Source organism: Catharus ustulatus, chromosome 6, assembly GCF_009819885.2.
Source record: "Catharus ustulatus isolate bCatUst1 chromosome 6, bCatUst1.pri.v2, whole genome shotgun sequence".
NCBI classification, from domain to species: Eukaryota; Metazoa; Chordata; class Aves; order Passeriformes; family Turdidae; genus Catharus; species Catharus ustulatus.
In genome coordinates, this window is record NC_046226.1 from 19330146 (window position 1) to 19345320 (window position 15175).

The following is a 15175-nucleotide window of genomic DNA, read 5'->3' on the forward strand; positions in this document are numbered from 1 at the left end:
TTATGTAAGTCTCTTTCCTGTGACTATCAATGTAACTTTGTGCTGGCCTTCTGCGCCACAAGCTCCCAGAACTCCCAGCTTAGCTGAGAGTTGAAAATAGTCTGGTGACACTGAACTATCAGAATAATCTTTTTTGTCAAGGGATAGTACTCAAAGTGGATGTCTAAGAAAAAAGCAGCAGTGCTGGCATTGTTAGCATCTTGGTAATTGCTAAGGGACATAGCCTCCTGCTGGCAGAGGCTGAATTCAATGGGAGCAAAAATGTCCAGTTCCCATCATTACTTCTACCTTAATTTGCCTGGGGTTTTTTCAGGTTTGTGAGATTCTAAAATATAATTCAAGAGAAGCTTCCATTTTTTATGGTAATTAATACTGGTGTCACTTTCTAATACAAGTGACAGTACTATGCTGAAGGTCCATTTAGTATGCAGGACGTACTCTAAATTTATAAAAAAATTAATGTGATCCCTGATGTTCATACAATCTAATTAAGGATATGATCAATTTAAGTTTACCTGACAAAGTATATGCAAGTTTTAAAATTTTATTTTAGTTTTGAACTAACTGGTTACTTACATACATCGACTACTAAGATTATGGTCAATTTATTTATTTGTATTGTAACTGCAGGATATGAAATTTATTTTATTGGAATGACAGCACCTTCGGTACATTAAAATTCCAATAAAAATATAGATAGAAAAAAATTTAAAATATTTTAATTAATAATTAACACTTCATCTTCTGCTAATTATCCATGGTTGGGTTTTTTTCCCCTTTTCCTTGAGAAAAAAAAAAACCTAATTTCAACTGTTGCTTTAGTTTGCCTCCTCGCAGAATAGTGGGCCACTTGGGATAAGATGAAATAATTATGTTTTACCAATAGCATTTCAAAAATACACTACTCTCAAATACTCAAGTTTGCACATAGACTATCCTAAGGTGCACCTATCTTACAGTTACAACAAAATATAATTCAGATGAAGTTTCAAACATGCTTAAAAAGCTTAATATATGAAAGCTTAAAGTGTAACTTCTATTTCAGTGTAAGTATTGCCCATCTTCTATACAGCTGGGAAATAAGCTACTTCTGTTCATACTTCTCTTTTTGTTTTGATGCACTTTCACAGACTCACAGTATAAGTTGAATTGGAAGGGACCCACAAGGACCATCCAGTCTAACTCCCAGCCCTGCACAGAACCATCCCCAAAAAGTCACAACAGATGTGGAGGGCATTGCTCAAATGGTTCTTGAAAACTGTCAGTCTGGGGCTGTGACCAGTTCCCTCACCAAGACTGTATTTTTTTTTTGTATAAGCCAGATTCAATCAGCAGTTTGCAATCTACCTTCCAAAGTCAGCAGAAAATTATTTTGAGCGAGCTAGCAAGCCACATATATATTCTTTTTATTTTTTAAAAAACTTAACATGCAACATTTTTTTATTTCTGCTAGCTTTTCGTCTCTGCTTCCTTCTCTTTATTTTTTTCTCTCCTCTTGCTGTTTTCTGTAAATCTGTATGAGATGAGTGAAGTAGGACTTTGTTTTCCAGGCTCATATTACACTTCCTTGTGTGGCTTTTTTAAAGTCTTTCTGTTTTCCAATGTTGCTGTAGCTCAGCAGAAGCTGTGGTTTACCAAGAATGTTCCCTGGAATGCGCAACCCGTGGCAGTTAGAGTTTCCATAAACCTAGGAGTTCTTTTTCTGATAACCAGAAAATGTAATGCAAATAATTATATATTTTTATGCATAATTCTACTTATCCAATATAATTTTTCTGGATTCAAGTGGAACTTTTCTGCACCAAGTAGATCTCATAGCTTTTAGACCTTTCCCTGCTTGCTTTATTTGTTGTACAAAGGCTGAACCATTTCTGCTTTGCAAAGTGTTTATTATAGATTGTTATAATGAGGTTTTTCTGTTTGTTTCTAAGATGTTAACATTATGCAGTTTGATACAATACTTAATAAGTAGTTTCAGAAAAAAAATTACACTGCCCCCCTTCATACTCCTAAGCATATACTATTGCAGTTTTCCTTCTTGCCAGGTCTGTTGATCATACAACTACAAGGCACAATGGTTTGATAAGGTGATTTGACAGAAAAAGAAGTTCCAAAAATGTTCTGATACTTCCATGGAGCAGCATGCCCTCAACAGCCTTGTTTCCTGTAAGTCTTTCTAAACTTTCACAAAAATCTGCATAGCTTTTGTGTTAAAGAAATTTCCTGCAGATTTCCTACAGATTTTCCTGCAGCATCATTTCCTGACAGCACAGTGAAGGTGTGGTTCTGCTGGTCCTGACTTGTCAGCGTGATGTATACTGAAAATACTGGCTGCAGTGGAGATGTCCTACAGTTGGTCACTTTTTCTGCCTCATTCTTTATTATCACTGTGTGCAGCACCCAAGATTTCAGTTCAACATGCTCAAATTGCTAAATATATTTGCAAATATCCTGGGTTCACAGAGAGTTTTTGGACTCCCATTCTTAGGTCATATATCTCTTTAAGTCAGAAAAATTCAGCTAAATTTCTATTTCCTTGCTACTCTTTTGGCACACTCTGGTTTCAGTGGAAGCGGTATATTTCTAACATTGTCTTACATAAGAGGTTTAATAAGTCCTTTCTCCATTTAGATAAATGTTGTCTTTTGCTTATATTACCCTCAGCACAGTGATGGAAAAGTAAATAAGGCATGGATTTGTTAGGATGCTTTTCTAATATACTCTGTTCTCAGCAGCTCAACTCATCGCAAAAAAAGAATGTCCGAGAAGTCATGTCCTGGGGCACTTACTGTTCTGGGTTCTGATGGGGTCAATGCAATTCTTACCTAACGGTGCATGAATCTAAGTTAGCAGTTAGATTCAATATAGCTGCATTTATGAGAGCAGGCAATTTAGCCTGTGCCTGAGCTACAGACTGAAGCTCATTTTCCTTGCATTCCCTCTTCACTTGCCCAAACAATCAGCCCAGTGGTTCATAACTTCTCTCACTTTGCAAAAATTCTGTGCTGGATGGTATGATAATATCTTATTCTCATTATTTTCTTATATCCTGGCAGCTGTGACACTACTGCTGCTGAAGTTTTAATTTTATACTGGATCATGGTGTGATTGTTAATGCTTGTTGTTCATAAAAAGCGTAATGGATGAGAACAGTAATTGCACAGAGTGAAAAGGGGTTAATTGGACACACAATCTTCTCTGCAGGTCATCTGCTTGGCTGTAAAATCCAGTGACACTGCAAAAAACCATCACCTCAGTAAAAATAAGATGTCTCTATATAACATACAAAGCACACTGACATAATTTTGACAGTGCACTATGTTAAGCCATTATATGAATAAATGTATATATTTATATAAGCTCTGAATTCATTCTGTTAAAGATTCTATTATCACAGTTGAAAAAAAAGGAAAAAAAGTTTACTTTCAGACCATATATGTATATATATGTATATAATCCAGTAAATGCAATTAAAAAAAAAAAAAAGGAACCTGCATGTGTCTCAGTGTGTATATGAAGAAAAAAAATGAGGGGAGAAGGAGAGAGAAAATTTCTTTTGAATTTGTTTGATTATCTCAAACAGATAGGAACAGAAAGGAATCAAAGCAGATTTCTTTCTCCCTCTACATTTCATTCACATCATTTTCACTTTACAGCTTGGCAGGAAAATAATGATCAGTGTCTGAAAATCATAAAGCTCTGAGCAAGCACTAGACAAAAGTCTGTATGTATTCCTATATACTCACGTAGCTGGTGCTGCTACTCCATTCAGCCTCTAAGGGCTCCATGTATTGATGATTCTCAAGTGTTGTAACTGATGGCAGAGACAGATGCCAACAATTGTTATCTCGGTGCAAAAATTTCATGCTGCAGAAGCTGCTGGCATTAATGGACCTCCTGTGGCAACCCCGTGAGTGAATAGCTCTGCTCTGAGAGTGGAAAAACTCAGGTTCTGATTGAAGTTATATACTAAAATAAAGTTCCATCTTCAGGTCCTCTCAGAAAAAAAAAATGTAATGATGTTTAACAGTTGGGGTGACTTTAAGGGATAAGAATACTTCCCCTTTTTAGTTGTCCAAGAAATATGTCTATTTTATTAAAGTTAAAAACAATATTACATGTGTTTCTTTGGGACAAGGTGGATGGGACTGATTTCTGTACGCATAAGTATAAGTAACTCAGTAGTCTGTTTATTCACATATTCCTTGCCCCACCTGACAGCCAACCTGATGAAAAAGGTGAAGGTAATATCCACAATACCTGCACATACAATGTTACTCAAGACAGTGGATGTGTACAGAAGACAAGGCTATACCCTCTGTTTATGTCTAAAGGGCTGTTAAATACAGTTACAAAAACACTAGTTTTGCTCAATGTTTTTACACTACCTTAGTTTAACTACTCACTGCAATCTTCTACTGTTTGATAATCTTCAGAGGGACAAAATATGTTGATGATTCTTTGTTTACTACATTTTCAACTATGTGTTCTCATAAAAGTGTCCATCCCTGTCTTGATAGCACATTTACAGAAAGGCCTTGAAAAAAATATTCACATTGACAAACTTTTGTTGAAACAAATTTCATTGACAAAAGCAAAGCCTTAGTAACTTAGGATATTTAGTTACATCTAAGAAAATAATCAATCAATGGGATTTTTAAAACACATTTTAAAATAATTTGAAATAAAAAAGCTGAACATATTAATATTATTGTTTTTTCTTGAGTAATTCATGAAATAATAATCTTTTGTGAGAAGCCCTACTTGCTTCACTGTGTGCTAGATTCTATGCTAGCAGGATTTGGTATATACATCAGCAGGGAGATACAATTCATAATAGCAGCCAGGGTGATTTTAGACACTTCCTTTAAGGCAATACTTTCTCAATATTTTACAAATTATGATTAAAGCTCACAGGCTCACTGGATTTATAATAAAGTATTGTGTATCGATCATAAAGATGAACAGAATTATGTTTCATAGAAAGTCTGCTCTCTCAAGCCCTACTGTAAATAAGGCATGCCAAGCTAACTTTGAAGAAATCTTTCAAGAGTCCTACTGGGTATGGTGGCTATTACATTAGAGATGCAACCAAAGGTTAAAAAAGCAGTTCATAAAACTACAATCTATTATCTGATCATAGAAATGATGCAGCTCCTTAAAAGTACACAGAATGGGGTTGTACTGAATGAAATTAAAGGGACACAGTCAACCTGATATCTAACCAATTACTAAGTATGACCTAAAAGTGCTTCTACAGACATTTCAAAAAGCACTGCCTGCTTCCTAGAATTTGCAGAGGGATTATTAGTAGGTAAATCACATATTACTGGCTGATTGCTGGAAGGTCATAGTCCCAGGTTTTTTCTACTCTGATTGCTTTGAGTTTCAAAGATCTCAGAAATGGGAACTTTCCTTCCTTACAGATAATAACCATTCCATACAGACTCACACAAACTTTAACAGAGTAAAAAGATTCTTTGTGTGTTCCTCCCAAGCTGCAAACACACATAAAGATCTTCTATTATCTGGCTGCAGGTACGTAATGTGCTTGGAAGAACAAGGAAAATATAAAAAGTATTTAAAAATGTTTTCTGTTCTGCTCATCTGTCAGAAAAACACTGCAGGGCTGGTCCACTAACAATACACAGTGGTGCTGTGCATAAATAGGCACATTATACATGTATAATGGGAATGGGGAAGATGATTTTCTAGTGTGGGGGGAAAATTCCAAAAAATAATTTATGGGTTTGGAGTGGTCCTATAAGAAAAGCAATAGACACTAAAATTCTTCCATGGAAGTCAAGTTAGGGTTATGAAGGAAATAATTATTTAGCACAGCTTTTTAATGCTCAGATGATAGTGACACAGAGAAAATGTAATTCTCACCAAAGTCTTCAATATGTTGGATCTTCTCTGGTAACTTCAAATCTCTACAAATTTTACCCTATGTAACAACTGGGAAATGTATAACAAATATCATTATTCAGTAAAAGACTCTTAAAGCTTAAAATGGGATTAAGACATTTTGGAGAGTAAATCTTGGAGATTATTTTTATTTTTCAGGTGCCAAGTAAAAATTCAGAAGATATTTTGAGACATGCTGAAAAACACAGACAAAACATCCTTCTTTTTGGACATACGCATCTTTATGCAAGTATGGACGGAGTGACCATGTCATGAGAAGCTCAGATCAACCTCCAAAAATGTCCAGAACAGGATAGCACATAAAAGTCTGACATGCTGTGACAAATCTCTCTCTCCCCTTTGTGAAGGCTAATATGGGTAGGTATGGAGAGGAGCTGCCATTCCATTAAATTTCTGCATCATTCATATCTGATTAATTTTTTAAATCATGAACTCTCAGTGGATTTACATAGACCACTCTGTTTATGCAGTTACGCTGAATTGGGCTGTTTACACAACACGACAGAAATTTGTCTGAAGCTCTACCTTGGCAAAGCAAAAAATGTGCATCTTTGCAGAGGTGTTGTTTAGGTAAAGATCAGGAAAAATCCTACTAGAAACCTTGATGATGCTTTAAAGTAGTTCATTAAGGGAGTACGTTGTTTACTGAGCATGGGATTATTTGTGAAACTTTCACTGCTTTTCATAAGAGTTACCATGAAATAAGCTTTCATCTGCAGCAAAGTTGACACCTCAAAGTCGTTATTCCAACTCTGGAGGCGTCTTGAGCCTTCATCATACATGACTGAGGGGAGGATAGGGGAATATTAGGCTTAAGCACAAGTTAATTTTCAGGTTTCATAGAACCAGAGAATATGCTGAGTTGAAAGGGGTCCACCAGGATCTAAGTCCTGGCTCTGAGCACAAAATCCCAAGACAGTACATGCTTCCTTTGGATACTATCTGATAGCTTAATGTCATCTTTATGATGTGGTGCCCAAAATTGTATGCCTTATTGAAGGTGAGGCCACACCAAAGCGGAGCAGAGCAGGACAATCCCCTCCCTTGCCTGCTGGGGCTGTTGTGTCTGATGGCCCCCCAGGACACACCTGGCCATCCTGACTGCATGCACTGATGCATCATGCTCAACTTGCCATCAGCCGGGACAGCACGTACCTTTTCACAGTTGCTCTCCAGTCTCCCATTCCCCAGTCTAGGCACACAATAAGAGTTTCCTGGTCTCAGGTGCACAATCCATCACTTGCCTGTGTTGAACTCCGTATTTTTAGTGTTTGTCCACCTCTCAAACTTGTCAAGGTCTCTACGCAGGACCTCTCTACCCTCAAGGAAGTAAAAAAATCCTCCCAGCTGGGCTAACTTACTTAGTACCCCTTTGAGTCTTGCATCTGTATTGTTTATGAAGATGTTGAACAGGACTGAGGATGGAGCCTTGCCCATGGGTGCCAACCTGATGTCACCCCATAAACCTGCTCTTTGTGCCCAACCTATGAGCCAGTTGTTTGCCTGTAGGAGGATGGTTTGTAAGGATGATGCAAAAGGCAATTTTCCTCAATGAATTACAACTGTATTGATTACCAAGAAGTGGAGACCGTCTTACCTGCCCAATGAGGACTGGGGTTATAAAAGAGTGGGTCAGGTGGTCTAGGTTTGGAGCTTGAGGCTTAGAATCTACTCTGGTTTGGGATGGAGTCTGCTGGCCATGAAGAGGTGAGGGACACGTGGTCATGCAAGGGACAGACAAGGTATGAAGGTGCTGTGTAAGGGACAGACAGGGTTAGGTGGCCAGGTTAAGGGACAGGTTGGGGTTTAGCCAGTCATGCAGAAGGAAGAAGGAAGCTTGCAGAGAGGAGAGAAGGAGTCAGTGCTGTTTGGAGCTGCCTGTGAAGAAAGGAGTTAGGGTGGCCTGAAAGAAGTCCATTAAAAGAGGACTTGAAAAGTTTTTAATAATGGACTGATGATGGTGTCAGTCTAGCCTGTCTCCCCATAATTGCAATAATCATCCACTGTACAATAGTTACCTAGCTGTGTGCTGGTCATTGTGTCCAGAATAATACTGGGAGGGACAATATCAAGGTAGCAAAGGTCTAAAAAAGCAGGTGGTCAGAATAAAAGAAAAACTGAAGCCCTCATCACTCGATTGAGAAAGATTACAAAGCAATAATATGAAAATTCCTGGACTTATTCTGTGTGCAATATGCAGGAATAATTGAGCCTCACAAGCAGAATACGGTCACTATGGCATAAAGGTCCGTGTCATGCTGTTCCTGAACCTCTGCCTAGGGAGTGTATCAGGTCACAATGCATTTGCCCATATCCTCTGGTAATGTAGAAATGCTAGTACTATGTAGTAATGGAGAATACTAATAATTTTTCTTACCTGGACTTAGAAGAGAGTATTTTGCTTTGTGTTTATATGAGTCTTATTTCCAGGTTCCAGTAGAATTGTAAAGCTCTTCAGAGCCAGGGATAATGGCTCAGTGTGACATATAAGCACCCTCTATACCATGCCTACTCGTAGCCTGAATGGCCAGAGACTAGCCTTCATGCCATTTGCACGTTCTGAGTCACTTTTTTCTGCCTTTGAAACCAGTGTCCATAAAATGAAAGATTAATGAGTTCATCTACAGCTATCCCTCACACAAATAGCATTCACCCCCCTCTTCATTTTGAAATGGCAGACCTGCTTCACACAATACTCTGATATCAGAGGTTGTGCAGGGTCACTTCCCCAAACCTCTCTATTCTGAAACTCATGTGCCTGCCCAAACTAAGATGTCTGGTAAGCTATTAAAACATATCTTTCAGTACAGTCACAACAAAATAATTACTATAAGCATAATAGATTTCCAAGATTATTTCTTTTTTTTTTTTATGAAAAATAATACTGCAATTAATTTCTATATTGGGAATAAAAGCAGGTTTTGCAAAATAAATAGAGAAGGGAAGGAAGGGCAATTGATAGAAAAGAGATGGAATAGAAGCTGTCTGAATTACATCTGCATCAAAAAATCCATTCTCTAAATGCAGGAAACTAAATACTACACACATAGTGATCTCATGTATTAAGTGACTTAGGTTAAAGAAAAAAATTATCCCACTCTATATTTTCATAAACTGTTTATTTTGGTTACAAGGGAAACTACAAATCTGCAACTGGTAACTAATATTTCTCCTTTTTCCATAATCAACTATTTAACTAAAAACCATCTGGTAACATTCCATGTGAGCTGACTGCATTCTTCAGACTTTCATTTCAAATTATTTATGATATCCAAAAGACCCTTGCTATAGGGGGAAAGGAAATTAATCTATGTCCCACTCTTTCTTGCTGCATAAAACTAAATCCTGTGCTTCTTCCTCCTTCCTTTGGGAATTCCTGTGGTGCAGTACAAAGCATTAAAGCTTTAGAGATGTTTTAATTGATCATTAGCTCACTTACTGGAGGCTTCAGCCAAAGGAATAGTTTGCTGTGGTCACTGGTAAACACAAAAGATATTAATGAATATGAGACACCTACTTTTATATCCAAATTTTTCTGTGCTTCTAAAAAGTCCAGTGCAGAGAAGCCTAAAGAATCTTGAAAGGGACTGATATAAGGGGCTTGATATTTAGAGCTTTTGCTTTTGTCAAGGACAGCAGGAACCTCAAGTCTTAAGGCTGTAAAAGTGACTTTGGGTCCTTTCTGATTACCAGGTGTACTACAGCTCTGTTTTCTTGTGGGTGTTTGCTCACTCACTCCATGTTCTTTAAAAAACTGAGTAAGTAAAAGTGGTCCTAATGAATAGTTTGCAATATTCCAAAACAGTTATTTTCATACAACAGTAAAGCCTTATCTCATCCACTACTACCTATATGAGCCTCATCATTAGTACCAACACATGGATCACTCTCACCACTGAACTGAGTCAGATGAAGGTAGACAAACACCATATTTAGCATACCAGACATGAGGCTAGCTGCTGTCATGTAACATGACTAAAAGTATTAGGAAGAAACAGGAGTCAAAAGCAACCTGAATCAATGTCCAGAGAACTAATTATCAGGGATGTTCTTGACAAATGTTAACTCTACCTAAAATAAAGTAGAGGATTAAAATAATCCCATGTGTATTTTCATTTGTTTCTAAACAGAATTTTTAGCTATTTTGTACACTGAGTGGAGGGAATGGACACTTCAGCTCTTGGCAAGTCTGCAGTGCTCTGTCTTCTTTCTTCCTCTTGTGTGCTTCTCTGTCCGGTTGGAAGGAATCACTTTGACCTGCTGAATCAAATAAAAATTCATACATAGCCTTTCTAGGCAAAACAGATAAGAGAAGAGAGGAGGGGAGACAATAATAAATAGAAAACCAGCCTAAATTTGAGAGTATTTGAAACCTTATTTCTCTGTCTGCATGTACATCTGGCAAAGAAAAAGCAAATATAAAGAAGGGACAGTAGGGAGAAAATAGACTGCAAACTTGTAAGTCAGGAGACTGGATATTAGAGTAGAATGAAAATAATGATAAAGCTTTGGGTGGGGCAGTCTTACTGTTAAAGACTCTCACTTCTCTTTCATCTCAGCTCTTGCTATAAAACCCAGTGTAATGGATTTTGGAAATTGTAAAGATGATTGGTAAAGTTGAATTGGTTTTGGGAAGATGAATACTGTGGGTATTGCTATCGACTTTCACTCTCCTGTATTCTGTCTTGCTCATTCACTGAGTCCATTTTTGGAATGCAAGAAAAACATTTCTTAGCTAGCATGACATTATATTTTTTACCACTGTTTGACACTTTCATGGCCTGTGATCACAGTGGAATTTTTTCCATAAAATGATATCATCTCCACATGACTAAACTAGAGTTGAAAATCAGGTTTTGGAAGAAAACAAGCTAAACATACCAGACCACAGCCTTGTATCAGGAAGGAAGGTGACCTGAGACTGACAAGCAAGGGGAACAGGTGGAAGAGGAAAAGGTTCCCAGTGGGAGTATAAATTACCTTGTTCATGTTCTTTTAAATAGTTTGTGTGACCTCTAGTGGCCTTTGCTGCCTGCTGTGTCCCTGTGACTTCAATTTGTGGAAGACACCTGGATCTACCGATGCAGCAGCATACTCCCATGGATGTTAGATGCTTCTAGATTTCTGTTGTGGAAGCACAAGTCAGACGGAGGTTAGGCGTAGATATATCCACGCTTTTTTCCTTAAATAAACAGAGGGGAAAATATTTTTAATCTAAATAAATATGTCAACTTTCTTTTTTTCCCTGGAAAACCTCTCTCAAGATGGAATCACAGAATGGTTGGAGTTGCCTTACTCCAAACTGTTGCTCAAAACAGTGTCACCTAGGACAGGTTGTCAGGTCTGTGCCCTGCTGGATTTTGAGTTATCTCAAAGAATGGAGACTCCACAGCCTCTGTGGAGAATCTCTTCCACTGTTCAGCCGCATTCATAGGAAAAAAAACAAAAAAACAACCTCTCTTTTATGTTTAAAGGGAATTTTTTGTTTTTTGGTTTATGGCAGTTGCTTCTTCCCTCACTGGATGCCATTGACAACACCTAATGCATGTTTTTGTTTAAGATTGTGAAGAACATATGATACTCAGAGGAGAGAGAGATTAAAATAAGATTTTAAAACGGCACAAACTAGACATACATCTGTATTTTTGCAGAGTGGATTTTTCTTCCTTGCTTTCTCTTACCCTGGAAATTTCCAGGCCTCTGAGCTGTAGCACACGCTGTTCTTGCTCTGTGCTTTGTTTGATTTGGCTACATATTTGTTCCCTACTGCTCTCGGGAGCCTCCTCTTCTCTGCTCCTTCTGGATGTTCACAGATTGCCCTTTTTATTCCATCCCTGCTGACCTGTCGTGTTCTCTGCAGCATCCCTCACTTCTGTAGGCATTCCAGCTCATGAAAAGGCATAAATTCTCCCTTAATCTCCAAAAGAGAGATAGAATTTTGCTGCAAAGAGAATTCAAACAGGTGATCTTCTATGCTTTTCAAATGGATCACAAAAGAAATAATGTACTGTGGAAGAACAAATAAACCAGATATCTTCCCTCATTGCTGGATTTGCTGACTGCTACATATGGATGACAAACATTACTGCTAGTTTTCCAGTTTACTGATGTGCCTAGATTATGATGGAAATTTTCCCAAAACTCACAATAAAAATTAATCCAAACGAGAACAATTACTTTTACACTTTTAGTATTGCATTATGCTGTGAGCTGCAGATGGTGGGGGGTACTTTTATTGCAAGGTACACATAGACAGATGATGTAATCAAGATATTCATTGCTTGAATAATTTTATGTTATAATTTAGATGTTAATAGATTTATTTTTGTAGATCTGCATATCAGTGTCTTGTCTCTATTTTATAGAAAAGGAATTGAGTCAAAGATAATAATAAAGATCATTAAACATTATCACATCAATACACCATGCACACTAATGCTAGATTACATACTATAGCAATGGTTTGAATCACTTGGCTAAACCAACACAGGAAATATGTGTCAGAAAAGGATGATGTCCCTGCATTTTAAACTTATTGTTCTTATGTTATATGGGGTTTTTAACCACAATACCTCCCTCTTCTAATGAAAATAATTAGATATATAATTCCCCAATGTATCACCATGTCACCAACCTTAATTAACTTTACATAATGTGGATGACAGTGAGAATAGCATCATATTAAAATGCCATCAAAAAAGCATAGGTGAATTTGATTTTCTCATATGTCTGAGCAGGAGAATTTTCTGATTCTAACAGCACATCTGAAAGTAGGAAGCCTTTTTCAATCAGAGAAAAGTTATATTAAACAATCAAAGAAAAGAAAAAACAACAAACAAAAAATCCCCCACAAAAAATCAACCCAAACCAAAACAAAAACCCCAAAACAAAGAAACCAACCCAACATTCATCCTAACCATCAAAATATATTTCAAGTCACTGTACTTTGATCTAGCCTGGACATTTTCAAATTCAAGGTATATCTGTTATGACTTTTTTGGCCTTTTGATGTGATAATTTACAGTACAGTTGAATTCTAGTACTTGTGTATGTCCAGAGAGATTGCAGGTGCTGAGTTGGTATTGCTCAGGCTGAGCAGATTCCACTGTTCTAAGAAGCTGATTCTTCCTAGTTATGTTTACACTGTGTTGCAATTAAATGTGGCAAATACACACACCTAGTTTTGTAGGTTCCAGTGATTATTTCTTCATAAAGAAAAAGCTGACTCCTTACCTCTTTTCGAGAGATAGGATGCAATGTACTGTTAACATTGAGATTTTATTTCTCCTCAGCTATAAAGATGGTTTATAAATGCTATCTCTGCCATAAGGTAAGCAAAGATAATAGACCTGATTTGTACACAGCATATGGGCCTTTGTATCCAATTTATTTCCTATTTTATTTCTTGGATTTGCCTAAGGCCTATGTTCTGTTTGTATAGGATTTCATCCAAAAATGAATCCTAAAAACATCTCTTCAAAACGTGCATTGCCTTTTTTATTAACAAACTGTAATTCAGACATCTGCTAAACTGTCCCCCAACATAACCATATGAAATAAAAAACTAACACAGCTCTAACCAATTATTGTGTTAATTCTACATTGTGGACGCTTAGCATCTGCATTTAATGAAAATAAATTATTTATAAAAATATGCCGCAGCTTCTGAAATTTAATCAGTTATCTAGAGCAAAATTCTGTTACTGTATAAGTATTAAGCATGAGTTTTAGATCATACTGGGTGTTTTAAATTGTCTTTTTTGAGACAAAAGAATAAAGTTTCAATTAGTATAGTTCAAAGAAAGTTATGTAATAGCTTAGTGGTTCTGCTTCCTGACTAATGTCTGTGAGACTTGCCAATATTGAAACCTTTGCTTTCAAAACCTTCACCAAGGTGTTTCTAGCCCTGGAAAAACCAGAACTCTCAGAAAGGAGTCTGTGGTTTTGGAAGTTAGAATACAACCCCCTATGAGATTGCTGTACCTTAAAGAACAGAATTAGATCTTAGATTCTGTTTTAAAGAACTTTGGCATATGGATCAGAATTTTCAAATTGATTCTGTGTGGGGTTTAATCTAAGCCCTTACATGACCAACAAAAACTCAGTTACCAATTTTTTCTTACTGTTATTTACTGCTTCCTACTGCATCTATAGCAACAATTTTAGATGCTGCAGCCATGGCCCACGTGGCTGTCTGATGTTGTGTCTGTAATGGAAGGTAAGAGATGATGCATCCACCTGAATCCTCTCTCAGACCAAAAGAGAATGAGTTAGATTAAACTCCTTTCAAGATTATTATTTATTAAAGTAGCTTTGTCTTTTCAAATGGACAAAACAAAAACAAACTGATAGAACCTAGCAGAAAGTTTAGTTCTAGAATTTTTCTTTATGCAATCTTTTTTTAGTTTTACTAAAGTCCATTAGTACTTAACATAAAATTTCTTTGTAAGAAATCCTCATTAATTTCCAAGGGGAGAGGATTTCACCCCAACATTTTACAGTGTCAGAATTTATCAGACAAATTAAACCTATGTTATTTTCCTTTTTTTTTTTTTTTCCACTGTGAAATAAACTAACTTCCTATTTTGAACTGCTCCATAAACCAAAGCCAGAATGCAGACTGTGATTTATTGTTCTTGCCACAAATAAGACACCACCAAAACTATGTTTTTTCCCTCTTCTGATCAGGAGAGCTTGAATGGCAACCTCATCTACCAGGGCTATAGAAATATTAGAAAGGCCTTACCTTTTATAAATAGAGGGTCTGCTTTTATACTCCACCTGGGAAAAATTTTGCCCTTAATTTTTAGGTCCCAGGTGACTCAATAAAATTAAATCCAGGACTGGGTTCTGAAGGAAAAATATTTTCTCAGAATCTTGAAAATTGACATTGTATCTACTTCTTCAAAGCAGTGAGTGAAAAACAGAATGTCATTTTCCATTCCTGTTTCTAGCGACTGCTCTAAAGAAGCTCTATTCCATTAACTCATTAGAAGATTTAAAAAGAGACAGCTGAAGGTGCACAGGGTGTTCACATCCCATCTGGTCTTTGTCTCCAGAGACACTCTGCCACTCTGGTATGCGTTTCTTGCAGGTAGCTCAGAGAAAAGGGCTATGCAGTTTTACTAAAGGTGTAACTGTAAATATTATCTGATTCTATGAGGTTCCAGTCCCCTCAGATGTTAAGAGGCAGTGTTCAGGTTAAGTTCTCAATATTCAGATAGGATCTCAAACTAGTCTGATATTA